The sequence below is a fragment of the Typopeltis vanoorti genome, chromosome 17 (genome assembly GCF_054136105.1).
Source record: "Typopeltis vanoorti isolate ZY-2024b chromosome 17, IOZ_Tvanoo_1.0, whole genome shotgun sequence".
Taxonomy (NCBI): domain Eukaryota; kingdom Metazoa; phylum Arthropoda; class Arachnida; order Uropygi; family Thelyphonidae; genus Typopeltis; species Typopeltis vanoorti.
The window spans coordinates 80,853,980-80,872,806 of record NC_143565.1 but is presented as its reverse complement, the minus strand read 5'-3'; the positions used below and the strand labels follow the sequence as shown (position 1 = coordinate 80,872,806).

Genomic DNA, 18,827 nt, shown 5'->3' with positions numbered 1-18,827 from the left:
CTCAAATAACCTGCTATAGTATTGGTTTATTTGTAGATATGAAATACAGGGTGATTGTGAAGTTCACATTTCGAAAGGCTGTAACTGGGTAACTACTCAATGAAACAATTTAATATTTAACATGATGAGTGGCAATGGAATTTCATTTTGGGCGAAAAACATTACTTCTAAAAGTTGCCATGTGGTCTTCGGGGAATGAAGCAGAATCTGTCACACAATGTGTGTGGATTTGCAGTTGCCCAAATTCTGCACTTGCATGTATTCACAGCACTGTCCAGATGGAAGTGAGCTTCATCAGTCCAGAAAATGTTCCATGGCTAGTCATTATTCATTTCAGTCCGAGGAAGAAACTGCAGGACAAATGTTTCTTGTGCACCCAAGTCAGGATTAAGCAATTGCTGAATGTGGGAAATGTAAGGATAATAGTGCAGAATTTGCCTTACAACTTTGTGAACCATGCTTACAGGTTTGTCTAAAGACTGTGCAGTATGCCATGCACTGCTGCTTCCTATGACATCTGCCATCCTTTCTTCCTTTAATACTGTTGCTACGTCCTCTACTGCCTGCCGTTCGATGGGCTTTCGTATTCTAGGCTTGACATCAAAGGAACTTTTCTCTTCAAATTTCTGGATCATTTTGCACAAACCATTTACAGGCATAGGACCCATTTTTAATCCATTTGATGTTCTGAACTTATGTAATATTGTCAAGGCACAGTTATTATTTGGTAAAACAACTTCACAATAAGTGTGCGATCCTTCGGTAATGGTGAGATTGTGCTTTAACACATTGTCTACTCACAGTCAATGAACTGATGAGTTCCACAGCTATCTGCTTTTATAGAAGTCGCTTTTTGAAGAATATATCGGTGACATTTGTCATTTGCATAAATAGTATGATCGCAGCATTTCACTGCATACCAGCAGTATCATACGTAATTTACATGTATTGCCCTAGTGGCAACTTTTAGAACTAATATTGGTTTTTGCGCACAAACAAAATTCCACTGGAGCACACATCATTAGTTCTAAAAGTTGCCACTAGGGCAATACATGTAAATTACGTATGATGGGGGGGAGGAACTGAAGTGGTTTTCAAATTTCATGTCTAGAGTGAGAACAGGATGTTTCATGATATCACAATTCATGTGTATGACTGCAAGACATCATTTCACACATTCTTAAAAGAATCCTTTATTCTGCTTGCCAAAAGATCTTTCTCCATCATCTAGATCCTAGTGACTACAACAGCCCTCATTCCTGGAAACTTACTTTGGACAAAATGGAAGAAAAGTTAATATCCACATGGAGGAAAATAGAAACTGTCAATTATTTAAACTATACTCCATCTGGAGTAGCAGATAATGGCATGCCATAGATATGGATTACTGGATCCAATGGGGGGGAGGGACTTTCCTTTTATAAAGAAGCAGATATAAATCATTGAAGAGACTATTTCTAGACTCTGCGACAGCATTACAACATTTGCCAAATCTTAAAAAATCTGGCTGTCTCACTTTATGAAAAATTCAGGAGACCATCATCTTGAAACCATCAGCATGATTCCATCACCCTACCAATGATGGGTGCCATAGAACAATGGATCCTGCCTTCCACACTCAGCCTGTTTGCTTTCTGGTGTACTAGTGTGCTTAGAGTATTTTTTTGTGCCAATGATGGTGACCAAGGCAAATGGACATAATAATTTAATTGCTAAATAAATTTAGTTAAATTTATCCAGGTTCTGGACAACATTTCAAATGAATGGAATGTGTTCCAGATGTTTGCTAAGAAGTTGCCCTCGCTTTACCACTGAGCATGAAGACAGATTTTCGGTTATACATAATCAATGCACCACAGTAGGTCAACTTGCAAGTCAGCTCCATTCAAGCACAGGTATGTGGATACGTGGACAAACAGCAGCAAGATGTCTGCAACAATTAGGCCTATAAACCTGAAGGCCTGTAGTCTGCATCCCTTTATCCACAGCTCATCATACAGCACGTTTTCAGTAGTGTTGTATCCTTAAAAATTGGACATGATACAATGGGTTAATGTATTCTTTACAGATGACAGTCGTTTCAGTCTTTCTCTTTCAGTAAGCAAACAAGGCTCTGAAGAGGGAGAAGCAGGACAGTTTGCCTCAAGAACTCCTGAATCACTTGGTGCTAAGCATGGTACAATGTTGTGAGTACTGTATTGCAATTTAGGATGGACATATTCCATACTGAAATGTCTTTCTGCATAGTTTTCTGTAAGCACTGTACATTAATTCCTTAACTACATCTTTAGGAAATTTGTAACTTTTGGCAAAAACTTATTGCAATTTAGCTTATGCAAAATTTATAACACATTTTTTGTGTAATATAATTAATTAGTATGCTGGCAATAAATGGATGTCCACATTTGACTGTAGTGATGCAAATTTTTTTATAATTTATAACTATGCAGCAAGTAAAAGGAAAAATGATCATGGAAGAATTATCATTAGCGAATAAATATGGCAGCAAATTGACAGATCCACTAGAAATAGCTGAGTTGTTAAGTGATCACTAAAGTATACATACCCATTAGCTCTCTGTATGTAGTGGAAAGTGGATGAAATAACAGAGGTGGATAAACCAGGGGTTTTAAAACTGTTACAAGAGTTTGATTCAAATATAGTAGTCAGGTTAGATGAGATATCAGCAAGGAATGATGCCTCAAACTTTGTTGTTCAACTTAAGTCTCAATGCACGTATTATGGAGGTAGTGCCTGTGAATAAGTTACATTAAACTTGTGCTCCAGCATTTCATCATAATTACAAGTGCTTTTGGTGCAAAATAAGCAATAAACGGAAAACTAACAGAAGGTACTAAGGAGCCGATTATTTCAGTACAACTCATAAGTACCCTTCGGCCATTCAATCAGCTATTTTTTCAATTAAAAAACAGTCACGTGAAAGCGCTATGCCTACCGTGAGAAGTAAAGATGGCGACAACAAAGGCCAACAACAGAAGATTACCTCTAGTTCCGTCAGCGTAGCGTCACCAATCGCCAACAAACCAAATGACATCATGAAGTGCCGCAGCTGTGAAACCGAAGTTAAATATACCGAAGTAAGGTATACTGTGCGATTTCTGTTGCAACTGGCTGCATACTTCCTGTGCGAAAATAGATGAATCGGCAAAAAAGCTTTTCACCGATCTCAATACCAGCCCTACTTCTGTATGATGTGCCTCCCTTCCATAAAACAGCTACTAAACATAGGCAAGAGAGGTGAAAACCTCGAACAACAGCTTAATACTATGATAGATACTTTCTCCTCCAAAATTAGAAAGTTGGAAACTAAGCTGGAGATACTTGATGACCAGCGCCCGATTGCAAGTGCACCCATACCAGCTAACGAACTTCGTGAACTAATCGCATCTACAGTACACGAGTCGCTCGAGGTCGAAAATAGGGGACTCAACGCCGTTATCCTGAACTTTCCGATGGAAAATGATGAATCCTTAAAAGATGTCATCAAACTAGCAGGAGAATGCAATTTCGATCCCAAAAATATCATTAAATGCCATTTGGACCCATAAACAAATGAAAGGATGGAACGAACTTTCCACGTCTCGTGAAAGTGACCTGCGACACACCAACAAGCACATCCAAATTTATAATAGCGATAAACAACAAGCTAAAGGACATTTTCCCCCAGTTGCGCTTGACCCGATTTAACCTTTGCCCAGAGAGAACAAAGACGCCAACTCCAAAGACAACTAGAAGAAAAACACCAAAATGGAGACAACGGTTAGATGATAGACTACAAACAAACCAAACTAGTGCAAAAACCAAGTGACTCCATTAGTAGCCACCAAGAAGACCTGTATGCAGGCACTGCATAGGAAATGTGCAAGACCCTTGCAGTCAAATCCATGCCTCACAGAACCTTGCATATCCACTTCACCAACATTTGTGGCCTCAATTCCAACCTTAATAGCATCCACTACCATCTGCAGTCTGCCAAACCCCACCTACACTTTTTAACAGAAACTCAAATCTCACCTTCCCCCAGCACTATCCATCTCAACCTCCCTAACTATATGCTATTTAACTCCTTATCTTTTGACCCAAGGGTGGCGTCTGTGCATATATCCACTCTGACATACCCTGCCAGAGAGCACCTAACCTAGAATTGCCCAACTTCGACACCTTCTTTGGCTAAAGCTATACCCCCCCCCCCCCACTCAGTCAAATTCATCTGTTGTCTCTATTGCTCTTCTAATACCACCAATCATTCTGAGCTCTTTCATTTCCTTTCCCTAAAAGTTAATTTTCTCCAGTTCCACTCTCCTAACAGTGAAATCATCCTCTTAGGAGATTTTAATGTCCACAACACCAACTGGCTTTCCTCTTCCAGTTGTACAGATCCTGCAGGCAGAGATGCTGAAACATTTGCCATCACTAATGTCCTTACACAAATTGTTCAAAAGCTGACCAGAATACCAGATAACCCGAACCATTCCCCAAATATCCTAGATCTCTTCCTTACTAATGATCCCCTCCAAATATGTAGTGAATGTAGTGAGCCCCCCTGGGTAATTCTGACCAAAACCTAGTGCTCATTTCCTCCCCCCATGCAACAACGCTTATACAGTCACTCCCACACAAGAGTAGTTTGGCATTATAACAGTACCAAATGGGACGGTCTCCGAGACTATTATGCTACATTCCCATGGTTGGATTATTGTTTCCGGTCTTCCAGTCCAAACATATGCACCGAACGTATCACCAGTCATCTTCACTGGCATGAAAACATACATTCCCCACACTACTCTGAACTGCCATCCCCTAACTAAACCCTGGTTCTCCAAAAGATGTGCCAAGGCAGTACAAATGAAAAATCAGGCATACCATAACTGGCTCAAATCAAGAACTCCATCTTCCTTCAATGCCTATATTGAAGCCCAAAAGAGATGCAAGAAAATTATCAATGCTTCTAAAACAGAACATGAATGGGCGAAAAGCAGGAAGCTTGCAGCCTGTCCAAATGGCAGCCATGCCTTCTGGTCTTTTGCCAAGGCAATTGGTCATTTTTGCCCTACACTACTCCCACCTCTATCATACCCAGATGGCTCAATTGCAACATCACCCACAGAAAAAGCTAACCTCCTGGTTTCACACACAGTGCACACACAACTGACAACAGCAAATGCCCTCCAGTCATTCCAACTGCCCAACATGCAATGCCCCCTTTATCCTTTTGCCAAAAAGATATCATAAACCTGTTGTCTAAATTAGACACAAAAAAAAGTCTCCTGGCCCTGATGGCATTTCTCCATCAGGGCCAGGAGAAAGTCTGTGCAACAGAACTGACTCCTATCCAATGCTGTCTGTACACACTCTCTTACTCCACTGGTACATATCCCAAAGCCTGGAAACTGGCCTACATTCAACCCATTCCTAAAAGGGTGACAAATCACTGCCATCTAACTACCGTCCTATCTAAAGTGATGGAGAAAACCATCTACTCTCAACTCCTAATCTACCTTGAAGGTGCCCAACTATTAAGCGACCACCAGTACGGATTCTGTCGAAGCCGATCAACAGGCGATCTACTCTCATACATCACCTGCTGGGTAAATGCTATGGAGAAATTTGGCGAATCCCAAGTAGTTGCACTTGATTATCTCTAAAGCCTTTGACTGGGTCTGGCACAAAGGCTTACTAAACAAACCCCCATCATTTGGACTGTCTCAGGACTTCTGGATTACTAGCTTCCTGTCTGGATGAACACTATGTGTAATGATAGATGGCTCCCTATCCTCTCACCATCCAACTAATGCTGGGGTCCCCACAAGTTTCAGTTCTCTCACCAACCCTCTTCCTTCTATATATCAATGACCTACTTCAGTTGACCTCCAACCCAATACACAGTTTTGCAGATGACAGCACATTACACTTCTCCCTCTCATTTGAGAAACCCTACTCTACACAACTCACTTCAACCCACAGAACATCAACTACCACTACCCTTAATTCTGACCTCCAAGCCATCCTCCAATGGGGCTCAGATAACCTCATCAACTTCAACGCTAGTATCTTAAATCCTGTCTTATTTCTCACAAAAAAGAACCATTTCCCCCAACATTGTCTTTGATAACACTCAAATTCCCAGACAAGATGAGATCTCTCCTTGGAATTACCCTGACATCAAGGCTCTCCTGGCATAAACATATCAACAACCATTGCATCCTCAGCTTCCAAAAAACTAGGATTTCTCTTTCGCTCAAGATGCTACTTCACCTCCAAACAGCTGCTAACATTATACAAATCACAAATCCACCCAGCTATCGAATACTGCTCTCACATTTGGAGTGGGGCTCCTAAAAGCTCCCTCAAAATGCTTGACTCAATACAGAGGAGAGCAATTAGACTAATAAATGACCCATCTCTCATCAACTTGCTCCCCTCACTTTCACATAGACGTTTAGTCTCTGCAATTTGTATATTCTATAAATATTTCCATGGGAAATGTTCATTTGAAACAGCATCAATAATTCCCCCACCCTGTCTGCCACCCAAAATCCTTTCACCGTACACCTTGAAACCCACAGAACAAGTTTCTTTTCCTCCTTCATCCCTGCTACTGCAGTACTGTGGAACAGTCTTCCCCTCTGATGTATTTCCAGGGAATACAACATGCAGGCTTTTAAATCAAATGTAAACAAGTTTCTCCTTTCCCCACCCATATACGGTACGTACTATAGGTTGACCAGCCAACCTCTCGTATATGGGCCAAACATAAAAACCTCTAATCAGCAGAAGAAGAGCAACATAATTACAATACATAAGGGTGGAGATAAGAACTAATGTGGAACGGTATAGACAATCTCTGGTGTGGTCATCAAGCTTTTGGGAAGGTTGATTAGGAATTATTCTTAACTAGGAATTCAGAATACATCCAGAGGTTGAAAGATAGCACTAGGATATTCTACACAGAACAGCATGGGTTTGTTAAACGTATGTCTTACTTTGTCTGTTTTACTTTGTCATGGCATCTAACAGGTATCCACATGTGAGGTTGTTATGCCAACTCAGAAGGAAGAGTATGTAAAAAAATCTTGTGACATGGCAAGAGAGTGCCTGAAAGGTATCAGAAAGTGATGTATGGAGTGCTAAGTCTAAGATAAGGAAGGTGATTAGTGGTATATGGCAAGATTCTGTATTCAAGCCATTATTATTTAACTTATATATTAATGCTACTAGAGATGGTGCTAAGTTATAGCATGATAGATGATATCTGATTCAGAATCCCTGTAGAATGACCTGAAGAGACTAATTTTGTGAGTTAAAAAATGTCAATTTGTCTCTAAAATGTAACATTATGGCCAATGGATGTTGCAGGTGATCACATTAACTGGAAACAGCTGTGCCGCATGTAGTCAATGAAAGACTCGGGAATTATAGTGGATTTAAAGTTTAAGGTGACCATGTTGCTAAGGTGGCTAAATCATTGTATCTTAATTGTTTTAGAAAACATTATCTTGTAAGAAAAAAAGTTTTCTTCCACTTTACAAGCTTTGATAAAAGTACTTCTACATTACTCCATATCTGCATGTAGTAATCTACTTTTAGATTACTACATGCAGATATGGCCTACCTGAGCAATAGGGGATGGGGAGATAGTTGAAAAGATCCAGAGGTGAATGACTATTATTATTATTATTATTATTAATAATAATAACAGTCATTCGTGACACCTCCAAGGAGTCTGAAGACTCATCACGGGAGGACACCTATTGTACAACTCACTGTCTCCACCACAACACTGAACCTCTACCACTAATCAACAATATCAGTGCTATCTACTTCCCACCACCACCACAGCTACTATTTTTTTTGTCTGTAAATTGCATGTGTTCTAAAGGGCCGATTTGTCTGTATGCGGGATGAAAAAGCTGAGTTTCCGGGAGAAAAAACCTGCTACCTCCGTATGAGATCAGCTAACTCATCTTCGATTGAAAAGTCCATATAAAGATTCCTCCCGTCCTGACGAGAATCGAACTTAGGCCTTTTCCAATTGAAGGGCGCAACGTACCGTCATTCTTCCAACTGAGCTGCGACTATGATGATAACTGTCCTATGGAATTGTGCAGTTGAGGACAAACTGAGGGAACATATTCTTCAAAGTGTGAGGAATGATGGATGAGATGAGATATGATAGAAGCATACAAGTTAGTAAGGTGCAATTGTGATACAGAATCAAATTTTGTAGCTTATGGTTGGAGCAGGAACATCCCTAGAAACAAGCTAAAACCAATGTTAAGAAGCATGAATCCAGATTCTTTTCATGGTGGGAGGCAAATGTGCAGAAATGACTGCCATTGGATGTTGTGAATGCATTTTTGGAGGGAGAGAGAGAGAGAAATTATAGATATTTAAGTAACTATGTTGGCAATCTCTCTCTCTATGAGTATTTAGACTTCCCAGAGGAGCACACAACATATTAATAATATATCTAAAAGATGTAAGAAGAGAGAGTAATATCAAGTAAGCAAGCAGCATTTTTTTTGTTAGGTATAAGAATTGATCGTGTCTAATCCTATCTATGAGAACTGTGCCTTGCGGAAGAACAGCAATGGCAGCCTCAGAGTTTTTGACATGAATTTCAGAGCCCTTCACCTTTAAGCACTGTTTATTACTCTCCAAGTTTATCTCAGAGAAATTAGAAGAGGTACACAGTCCATGTTTAATTTAAAGTTTAGTAGTTTGCTTTTGATTAGAGAAGAATTGCCTTAGCAAAATCAATCAATAAATAAAAACTTTAACTACAGCACCACATTTCAGTTAAGTAATAAAGGGCTATACAGTCAACTCTTACAATAACAAAATTAACAACAGAAATGGTTTGTTATAGGGCAGAGATGTTCAACTCGTCGATCGCAGAGCGATTTTTGGTCGATCTCTTGTGTATTCCTCCTTCCTTACAAATTTAATTAAAACTGAAAACATAATATTTTATTTATCATTATTTTGTATTATTTTTAATTCGCTTTAAGTATACTGCTATTGTTCATTTATTTTCATTAAAATTGTTCAAAACAGTAATTTTCTTATAAGTACAGGTAAAAGAATTATGGATCAGTGGAAGTCAAACAGCAAGCCTGAATGAATACGATTATAAGCAAAGTGTAAAAACTCGATTGTAGCTTAAATATTAAATATTCCAAAGCACATTACATCAATTTTTTACTTACGTTAAGCCCCATGTGAATATTGTATAAAAATAAACTTTGTTTGTCTCGGTATAGTTTGCATTAGATGTTTTTGTAAATAACTCTTTTTGAAGATAAGTGTACATACTACTTTTATAAGAATATGTTAGAGTGTTAAAACCGAAGGCAATGTTTTTGTTGCCAAAGCTGTACATGGCGGCATTAGAAAGATTGTTATTGAAACTTGTATGTATGAGAAAGGCTTGCAGGCTCTAAGTGTAAACATCTCCAAAGTCAGTCAGAAAGAGTTCAAACAACTTTCCAATGGCCAGCAACTTACAATCAAAAGAAAGCAGAGGAGAACAAAAGACATGCTGAACTTGAAACAAAAGATGAAAGACTCATATCGATTCTTTGGGGGTTGCCACACTTCATGTGAGGTCTCAGAGAAGGCCTAATAAAAAAAATGGGGCCACCTGGTCCCATGTCGCCATCAGAGAGACTGCCATTACAATTTTCATTACAATTTGATGAATCAAATGACTTCACTGCTATTGCTCAGTTAATGGTATTTATTCGCATTGTATTTCAAGATTATTCAAGTAAAGAAGAACTTTTGAAAATTATACCATTATTGGGAAGGACTAAGGGAGAAGACATTTTTTTGGCATTTGATGAATTTGTGAAACAACACAAACTTCCGCTTTTTAAACTTGTGTCTATTACTAATGATGATGCTCCTGTAATGAGAGGTAATAAATCAGGCTTCACTTCATTATGTAAAAACAATGACAAATATCCAGATTTTTTAACGTACCACTGTATTATTCACCAACAAGTAGTGTGTAGTAAAAGATTAAACACAAAAGATGTTTTGGATATAACATTTAAAATTGTAAATTCTGTTCGAGGAAAAGCCCTGCAATGGCGGTTATTTAAATTACAGGCAGATGATGATGATAGGGAACTTCTGTTGTATAATAATGTACGCTGGCTCAGCAGAAGTAAATTTTTAAAAAGAGATCTTGTATTAATTAACGATATAAAAATTTTCGGGGTGCTTAAGGGTCAAAGCTGTATAACTGAGAGGAGACCTCCACATAGCCTTTAAAGGAATGTGGAGAACCGACCAGGGCTTCTGATCTAATGTCCAATCCTCATCTTCTCGTGATGCACCCTGTTGGGTATCTACTTGGATACTGAACAGACGAGGATGGGCTGGCAATTTGGGATTTAGCCGACCAAATTGTATTCTTATTGGTTAAACCAAAATATAGAATGATGGTACAACATGACAAAATTTCATGCCAGCTGGGGCATCGCCTGGTTAAACAAGGCCCCCGTTGTTTTCGCCAGAGAACCAGGGCAAACAGCAAAAAGTCAGCTCCTGGAACAAATCTGAAAATAAACCCCAACTCAACATCACCAGAGTTAAAGATCGGTACTATCAACGTAAGAAGCTAGCTGAGGAATTAGATAAGTACCAGATCAACATAATAGGGGTGACTGAAACAAAAAAGACCAAAACTGGTGAGATCTTTCTGAGCAATAAATACAAAATGTTATATTCAGGCAATGACAATCAAGGAAAAGAAGGAGTAGCCATAGTATTCAATACAAAATACGAGGCTAATCTTCTTGAATGGCAGTCAGTCTCAAGTAGAGTAATGTGGGCAAATATGAGAATGGGGAACTGGACAATGAGACTTATTTGTGCCTATGGTCCCACAGAAGGTTCTACTAAGGTAGAAGTGAAGGGATTTTTTGAGGCTTTAGAAAAAGCAACTGACACAATGAAAAATGAAAAGTTGGTCCATGTTGAGGATCTAAATAGCAGAGTAGGAAATGATTGTGAGACATACAAAAATATTTTGGGAAAATTTGAAGAAAAGAGCAAAGCTAATAATAATGGCAAATATCTGTTGGATTTCTGCTCAGGACATGGACTGGTTATTACTAACACCATGTTCCAACATAAAAATGTGCACAAATTCACATGGAGAGAAGAGGCTAGGAATAAGAAAAGTCTCATTGACTATGTTATTATTGATAGTGATGTTTTCTCCCTGGTGCAGGACACCAGAGTGTACAGAAGATTTGAAATTGGAAGTGATCACTATTTAGTCTTGAGCAGGATAAAATTGAATTTCATATTGAAAAGAATAACATGTAAGAAAGTTTTAAAGCGAATAAAAGTTGAGCAGCTCTCAGATGTGAGCTGTAGACTAAAATAAACAAAGATTATTGAAGAAAAAATGAAAGAGTTTGAGAACAGGAATCAAACCTTGGAGATTCAGTGGCAAACTCTGAAGAAAACATTGATTGATTCTGCCAGAAAGGCATGTGGTGAGGTTGTGTGTAAGGATAAAAAAATCAGAACTCCCTGGTGGACACAGGAAGTTAAAGAGGCAGTAAAGGAAAAGAAGAAAGCATATCAAAAGTTCCTGGCAAATAAGTCAGCTTTTACTCTTACAGAATACAGAGACAAATGTAAGAAAGCTAAACAGTGTGTAAAACTAGCTAAACAAAAGTCATGGGAGGACTTTGGCAAGAATATAGAAAATAAATATCAAGAAGGTGGCAAAATATTCTGGATGTTGTTGAAGAAGCTAAGTAATGGAGGAAAGAGTGCTATAAAAGGAGTTAGAGATGATAAAGGTGACATCAAAATGGGAGAAAAAGATATCCTTGAAGTATGGAGTAATTACTTTGAAAAACTGCTAAATGAAACAAGCAGTGATGACAGCACAGCGGTAAAAAACATTCACCAGGCATGCAGTCAGGAATACATATCCATACTTGAATTAGAAAAAGCCATCTAAGGCTTGAAATGTGGAAAGACAGCAGGAGTAGATGATATTCGACCAGAAATGCTGAAGTATGGTGGTATAAGAGTCTTACAGTGGCTGCACTGCATAGTTCAGAAAGCCTGGACAGAGGGACGAATTCCCGATGATTGGAGTAGAGCTCTCATAGTACCCATATATAAAAAGGGAAATAAAACTGAATGTGAGAATTACAGAGGTATTTCCCTACTGAGTGTTCCTGGCAAGATCTATGCAAGTATACTTGAGAAAAGGTTGAGAAGAATTGTGGAAGGAAAGCTTGGTGAAGAACAAGCTGGATTCAGGCCAAATAGAGGCTGTCAGGATCAGATCTTCACTTTACAACAAATAGTCAAGAAAGCATGGGAATATAACAAAGATCTGTATTTAAGTTTTGTCGATCTGGAAAAGGCATATGACAAGGTGCCAAGAGAGAAGCTATTCAATACGCTGCAGTTATATGGTGTCAATGGGGCATTACATCAAGCAATACTTAGTCTTTATTTGAGTTGTAAGTCAGCAGTTAGAATTGAAGGCAATACAGGAAGATGGTTTAATGTTAAATCTGGTGTGAGACAAGGATGTACATTATCCCCTCTGTTATTCATTATCTATATGGATCACATTATGAAGGAAAGTGGTATTAAACATGATATCAAAATTGGAGATGTTAATGTCAGCTCTTTGCTTTATGCCTACGATGTTATACTTCTAAATAAATCCGCTACAAGTCTGCAAGATTTTCTGACTAAATTGAATAACTGTTGTAATAGATATGGTATGAAGGTCAGCAATAAAAAGACAAAGACAATGAAAATAGGCAGAATCATTGAAAATGTCAACTGTGTTGTGAATGGAGAACCTGTGGAACAAGTAAAACATTTCAGCTATTTAGGCACGATTTTTACTGAAGATGGTAAATTAAATATAGAAATAGACAACAGAATCAGCAAAGCTGGTATGGTGGGAAGTCAATTGAATAAATTCATATGGAATAAGAGAGAAATTAGTCGGAATACTAAATTAGCTGTATACAAGACAATGTTCAAACCAGTTTTAACTTATGGATCTGAAAGCTGGGTCAGAAGTAAAACACTTGACCAAAGACTAGAGACCACATATATGAGAGTCCTGAGAAAGATCAGAGGCGTGAACAGATGGCATCAATGGCAGTATCATATTAAAAATGAGGATATTAGGAAAGAACTTGACATTGTCAGCATCCAGGAATGCGTTAGCAGAGCTAATCTCAGGTGGTATGGTCACTTAAACAGAAGAGGCAAAGAAAGATTAGCAAAACAAGTGTTCTCTGCCAGGTTGGCAGCAAAACGACCCAGAGGAAGACCGAGATATAGGTGGATTGATACAAATATCAATCCACCTATATCTTGGTTTACATGAAAAAAATTACATCAATAATGATGTAATTTTTTTCATGTAGTACTATCATATCCTGTACACCCCTTGAGGGTACATGGCAGGAATTTGATGATGATGATGATAAAAATTTTCTTGATGAAAAAGGAGATATTTATCCACAATTGAGTGATAAAAGATGGTTGTTACACTTATCATTTTTAGTAGATTTCTGTATGAAATTAAGCAATTTAAATTTAGATTTACAAGGTAGAGATAAAAATTTAATTGACATGTTAAGTTCAATATAAACTTTCCAACAATACTTACTTTTATTAGAGAAAAATATAAATGCCCGTGAATTTAGACATCTCCCATATTTATTAAAATTTTTTGAACAAAATCAAGAAATGCTTCGCTATGATTTAAAAGAATTTATTCGTGAAATAGAATTAGTTGAGGAAGAAATAAATTCAAGATTTAAAGATTTTAATAAAACTGAAATGATTACTATATCATTTATCAATAATCCATTTCAAAAAAGCGTGAACATCATGAAATTTCAAATAAAATTAGTGGGTTATTTGATATAAACCAAGCTGAAGTAGAACTTGAGATAATAAACATTCAGAATAGTTTACATTTAAAATCAGTAAACAATGAAGTCATTTGGAAGTATGCACATGAAAAATTCTCAATATTAACTGATATTGCGTGAAAAATTCAGTCATGTTTCGGATCGACATACTTGTCAGAATCCGCTTTTTCAAATATAACCGTCATAAAAAATCACTTAAGAAACCAAATTACAAATGATCATTTGGATGATTGTCTGCGATTGGCTACTTCTTCATATCAACTTGACTATGAAAATATTGCGAGGTCCAAACAATGCCAAATTTCACATTAACTTTATTTTTTTTTAATCAACCAGCATTTCCTGTAACTTGTAATCAATCTGGTGTTTTTTCTAACTCTGGTTTTCCAAAATAGAGAAATAAATATTTTATTCCAATATATTTTTTTTTTTTTTGTTGTATTAAAATATTTGTTGCATTAAAATAATTAAACGTGATAAATTAATTTTTAAATACACAAATAAAGTTTATAGTTGTATTTTTTTTTTTTTTTTATAAGAGAGTAGATCGCCAAATAACTTTTTATAGAAAAGTAGTTCGCATAGTAAAAAAGGTTGAACACCACTGTTATAGGGGATAGTTTGCTACAATAAATTTGGTTTGGCATAGAATTGTCTATGGTTCCAGTTTCCAGTAGTTTGATAAATAACTGACATTGGTTTTATTAGGCCATAATATTATGGAATTGTGCGGCTGTGCAGAATACATGGCTTAGTTTTGTTACAGATATCAGTGGCTTCTTCTGGGTTAGGAAGAACAAAAAAAAAATATTATAATAAAAGGGTCAATGTGACTCATTACATAACTGAAAAACAGAACACATTAATGAGGCATGTGAGAATGGCAAATATAAGGGTGAGAGAGAACAGGTGAGAATAAAAATTCTTTAATTGCTGGCAAATGAATTATTAATAATTTACTTTTGTGATATTACATGTGCGTGAACTACTCCTATAAGTTGCTTGGAGATGGAGCAAATAACTTAAATTATGCCCATCATAAATGCAAACATGCAAGTCTAGACATACATGTTTCCATTTGTGACAACAGAGAAAGATATTTGTTTGTGAAATATAAATAACCAATAATAAACAGGGTGCTTAAGGGTCAAAGCTGTATAACTGAGAGGAGACCTCCACATAGCCTTTAAAGGAATGCAGAGAACCGACCAGGTCGATTGGACATTAGATCAGGGCTTCTGATCTAACGTCCAATCCTCAACTTCTAGTGGTGCACCCTCTTAGGTATCTACTTGGATACTGAATGAACGAGGATGGGTGGCAATTTGGGATTTAACCGACTAAATTGTATTCTTATTGGTTTAAACCAAAATACAAAATGATGGTACAACATGATAAAATTTCATGCTGGCTGGAGTGTCGCCCAGATAAATAAGGCCCCCATTGTTTTCAACAGGAAACCAGGGCGAACAGCAAAAAGTCAGCTACTGGAACAAATCCTAAAACCCATCCCCAACTCAACATCACCATAGTTAAAGATCAGTACTATCAACATAAGAAGTCTGAATGGCAAAGACATTGAGCTAGCTGTGGAATTGGATAAGTACCAGATCGACATAGTAAAGGTGACTGAAACAAAAAAGGAAAAAATTGGCGAGATCTTTCTTAGCAATAAATACAAAATGTTATATTCAGGCAACGAAAAAAATCAAGGAAAACAAGGAGTAGCCATAGTATTCAACACTAAATACAAGGCTCTTGAATGGCAGGCAGTCTCAAGTAGAGTGATGTGGACAAATATCAGAATGGGGAACTGGACAATAAGACATATTTGTACCTATGGTCCCACAGAAGTGGAGGAATTTTTTCAGTCTTTAGAGAAAGCAACTGAGACAATGAAAAAGGAAAAGTTGGTCCTTGTTGGGGATCTAAATAGCAGAGTAGGAAATGATTGTCAGACATACAAAAATATTTTGGGAAAATTCGGAGAAAAGAGCAAAGCTAATAATAATGGCAAATACCTGTTGGATTTCTGCTAAGGACATGGACTGGTTATCACTAACACCATGTTCCAACATAAATATGTGCACATATTCACATGGAGAGAAGAGGCAAGGAACAAGAAAAGTCTCATTGACTATGTTATTGTTCATAGTGATGTTTTCTCCCTGGTGCAGGACACCAGAGCGTACAGAGGATTTGAAATTGGAAGTGATCACTATTTAGTATTGAGCAGGATAAAATTGAATTTCATATTGAAAAGAATAACATGTAAGAAAGTATTAAAGCAAATAAAAGTTGAGAAGCTCTCAAGATGTGAAATGTAGACTAAAATACAGAAAGATTATTGAAGAAAAAAATGAAGGAGTTTGAGAACAGGAACTAAACCTTGGAGATTCACTGGTAAGCCTTGAAGAAAACCCTTATTGATTCAGCCAGAGAAGTATGTGGTGAGGTTGCCTGCAAGGATAGAAAAATCAGCACTCCATGAACAGGAAGTTAAAGAGGCAGTGAAGGAAAAGAAGAATGCATATAAAAAGTTCCTGGCAAATAAGTCAGCTTGTGCTCTTAGAGAATACAGAGACAAATGCAAGAAAGCTAAACACTGTAAAACTAGCTAAACAAAAGTCATGGGAGGACTTTGGCAAGAACATAGAAAATAAATATCAAGAAGGTGGCAAAATATTCTGGAGGTTGTTGAAGAAGCTCAGAAATGGAATTAGAGATGATAAAGGTGACATGAAAACTGGAGAAAAAGATATCCTTGAAGTATGGAGTAATTACTTTGAAAAATTACTAAATGAAACAAGCAGTGATAGTACAGTGATAAAAAACACTCAGCAGGTATACATTCAGGAATACATATCCATACTTGAAGTAGAAAAAGCCATCAAAGGCTTGAAATGTGGAAAGGCAGCAGGAGTAGATGATATTCGACTAGAAATGCTGAAGTATGGTGGTATAAAAGTCTTACAGTGGCTGTACTGCATAGTTCAGAAGGCCTGGACAGAAGGGCAAATTCCCGATGATTGGAGTAGAGCTCTCATACCCATATATAAAAAAGGGAAATAAAAAAATGTGAGAATTACAGAGGTATTTTCCTACTGAGTGTTCCTGGTAAGATTTATGCCAGTATACCCGAGAAACAGTTGAGAAGAATTGTGGAAGAAAAGCTTGGTGAAGAACAAGCTGGATTCAGGCCAAATAGAGGCTGTCAGAATCAGATCTTCACTTTACGACAAATAGTGGAGAAATCATGGGAATATAACAATGATCTGTATTTAAGTTTTGTCGATCTGGAAAAGGCATATGACAAGGTGCCAAGAGAGAAGCTATTCAATACGCTACAGTTATATGGTGTCAATGTGGCATTAAATCAGGCAATACGTAGTCTGCATTTGAGTTGTAAGTCAGCAGTTAGAATTGAAGGAAGTACAGGAAGATACGATACAATGTGCCTTAGACGATAGAAATATAAGATCTGATAATGTTGGAGTCTTGACAAGTAACAGACTGATTTGGAAGAAAATTGTAGACAAGAAGTTAGTAATGATGTAAATTTTTCATGTAGTACTATCATATCCTGTACACCCCCTCCCCCTTGAGGGTTCACAGCAAGAATTTGATGATGATGATAATAAACAGTGGTCGTATACACTGCTAGCTAAGGGAGAGATTATCCAATGTACTAATAATGGTGATCAGGTTTTCGTCTAGGTGTAGCAGGAATATATGTAGGGTGATGAAGCAGCAAATCATCTTGTACAATTTGTTGTACTTACTATATATTTATTTATGTTTTAATTATATTTCATTTTTTTTCCCAAGAATTTTCTTTTATTCACTGAAGATCAGTATCACTTTTTACATACTAACAGATACATAAATAATTTCTGATCATCATCATCATTGGAATTCACTATATAAGTTAAAATTTTCTTTTCATCATCAGCTCTCCTACCTTATCAGTAGTGGATTTCTCACATGTAGTATTTTGATGGCAATCAATAGACACAGTCCACTTCTTCTGATACATAGATGGATTCAATTTTATCCAGGAATAAATGAATTTTTACTTACTATGTTTATTTATTCTTTCTGAAGACTGAAATGAATTAGTTATTTTTGATTTTTTTTATGGCACAAACACATCAAAGGTCATACTGTGTCAGGATGCAGGTTACAGAAATACATATGGTAAATGGTTAGTAGGACTTGTCTGAAAATCGAGATGCAAGCAGAAGAATTCCTTATAAAATAATAATACCAGAAACACTTACATTTAATATTTTTATTGTAAAATTTTTGGCTAAGTTTCATAGCCATTGCCAATACAGTTATAGGAAAACTCAAAAAAGAACAATATCGGCTAGCATTAATAGATATTCAAAATAAATTACAATGAATTGATTTAGCTAATTATTTTTAAATTATAAACAAAATTTAATTACAATTATGGAACACATGAATGGCGAGTATTGGTTAATATAACTTCCCAAAATAGAGTAAGTTTTAGACAATCGTTTCTTTTCAGATTTAGGTTGTGAATGTGTGCTTCACAGCGTTGTAGAGTCTTTCTAGAAGAAAGTAACTTTTGTGTAACACTTTGGTTTTGTTCCACTAATTTGCGTTTTGCAGATATAGCATGGGTTTGCTAAAACAAATTTGTTGAGTTCACTAAGAGAAATGTATTCCTAATGTTCTTCAAGTTGAATTTGTGCAAATCGACTGGTTTGTCCATAATAACATAACCCACAAGAGCAGGAGATTCTGTAAACTCCAGGATAAGATAGAGGAGGATATTTGTCTTCTGGTGAGATAATGAATGTATTAAATTTGTGAACTGGATGGAAACAACTT

At 36.9% G+C, this 18,827-nt stretch overlaps 1 protein-coding gene across 2 annotated transcripts in view; it reads right to left on the bottom strand.

Annotated features, from left to right (window-relative positions):
* The window catches only part of LOC150097552 (uncharacterized), a 468,344-nt gene that overhangs the window by 168,047 nt on the left and 281,470 nt on the right, over positions 1-18,827 (bottom strand). The gene's annotated exons all lie outside the window — the stretch shown is intronic.